Below are 1,920 nucleotides of genomic sequence, written 5' to 3'. Positions count from 1 at the left end.
TTAACATAGTGTATATGTTTTGTAAATTGCATTTACTGGGGAAAAAGAAAAAAGAAAAAAATTGGTCAACGGCTAACCCATCCCATATATAGCAGTGGAAACAGTGACACCTACAGGCCAAAATATAATTGCCCAAAAATTCCGAAATTTTGCATTATTGTTAAAAAAAATGTTTTAAAAAAATAAATAAAGAAATAATAATAATAAAAAATATAATAATAAAAATATATATATATACATATATGCTCAATAATGGCGATAATCTTGCTTGATTCATGGGAATTTATTAAAAAAGTCGAATCAAATTTTTTTCAAACCAGAGATTCAGGATCTTTATCTGCTGCCCAGAGCCACATTCACATGAAATAAAGTAACAGCATGAACCAGTAAGGCTTTCCTTGGTGTGGAATAGATACATCTTTCTGCTCATCTGCTCATCAAGCTGTTACGGGCATCTTCTTGTTTTTTACTATTCAGAACAGGCTGCGTTTTCCAATTTCTCTTCCTCGTATGTTAATTCACAGGACTCTGTCAGACTTTTATAACACCTAGATTAGAACAAGACATTTATGAATTCGGAATATTTCCATAGTAAAAGAGAAAAGGAAAATACGACAAATATAAATCACCAAATCTGATCATTGTTTCTCCACCTGTAGCAAAATAAAATGGAAATTGCGAATATCTCCATGAATTCATAGTGTGACTAATATTATTAGAAACGGCATGGTCTGTACATTCACTATTATTACTGTTGTTGTTATTATTATATGGCTCTGTTCACATGTACATTGGAGCCTGCGTCACACATTTCGTCATATCTGGTAAGCACAGTACATCATGCTGTGCTAATCTTCACGTCAAAACGACGGAGAACCCGAAGAAACCGATGAACCCTATTATAAGTCAATCAGGTCCATTGGGCACTGTTTGGGCATGACCACACATGGCGGAATTCCTCCGCAACTGTCCGCATCAATGCCGCACCTAATCCGGGTTGCGGATTACGGCTGCGGATCTGCACAAAATGTGCAGAAAATTGATGCGGACTGGCCGCTGCGGACTGCAGGAAAAGTGCTTCCCTTCTCCCTATTCAGTGCAGGATAGAGAGAAGGGACAGCACTTTCCCTAGTGAAAGTCAAAGAAATTCATACTTACCGCCCGTTGTCTTGGTGACGCGTCCCTCTTTCGGCATCCAGCCCGACCTCCCTGGATGACGCTCCAGTCCATGTGACCGCTGCAGCCTGTGCTTGGCCTGTGATTGGCTGCAGCCGTCACTTAGACTGAAGCGTCATCCTGGGAGGCCGGACTGGAGACAGACGCAGGGAGTTCTCGGTAAGTATGAACTTATATGTTTTTTTACAGATACATGTATATTGAGATCGGTAGTCACTGTCCCGGGTGCAGAAACAGTTACTGCCGATCGCGTAACTCTTTCAGCACCCTGGACAGTGACTATTTACAGACGTCTCCTAGCAACGCTCCCGTCATTACGGGAGCCCCATTGACTTCCTCAGTCTGGCTGTAGACCTAGAAATACATAGGTCCAGCCAGAATGAAGAAATGTCATGGTAGTAAAAACAATACGCTCCGCAGCACACATAAGATCTGCGGACTTCATTGCGGAATTTTGACTCTCCATTGAAGTCAATGGAGAAATTCCGCCATGAGTCCGCAACCAGTCCGCCACTGCTCCGCAACAGACAGAGCATGCTGCGGACACCAAATTCCGCTCCGCAGCCTATGCTCCGCAGCGGAATTGTACGCATCGTGTAAACGAACACTGCTAAATTAAAGTGAAAGTCAATGGAGAAACGGCTCCGCTGCGGATTAACGCTGCGGAGTGTCCGCAGTGGAATTTAAGTGAAATTCCGCCATGTGTGAACCCGCCCTTTGTGTTCGCCCTGCGACGGATCTGGC

At 43.0% G+C, this 1,920-nt stretch overlaps 1 long non-coding RNA gene across 1 annotated transcript in view; it reads right to left on the bottom strand.

Moving 5' to 3' along the window:
- Positions 1 to 264: 264 nt before the first annotated feature.
- Positions 265 to 1,920, bottom strand: part of LOC142750843 (uncharacterized) — a 26,709-nt gene continuing 25,053 nt past the window's right edge. The window contains exon 2 of the long non-coding RNA XR_012882612.1: positions 265 to 548. This is a non-coding gene — a long non-coding RNA (uncharacterized LOC142750843). The remainder of the gene's footprint in view (positions 549 to 1,920) is intronic.

Source organism: Rhinoderma darwinii, chromosome 3 (assembly GCF_050947455.1).
Source record: "Rhinoderma darwinii isolate aRhiDar2 chromosome 3, aRhiDar2.hap1, whole genome shotgun sequence".
Classification (NCBI taxonomy): Eukaryota; Metazoa; Chordata; class Amphibia; order Anura; family Rhinodermatidae; genus Rhinoderma; species Rhinoderma darwinii.
The sequence above is the reverse complement of the archived record's forward strand: the minus strand, read 5'-3'. Positions and strand labels throughout refer to the sequence as shown.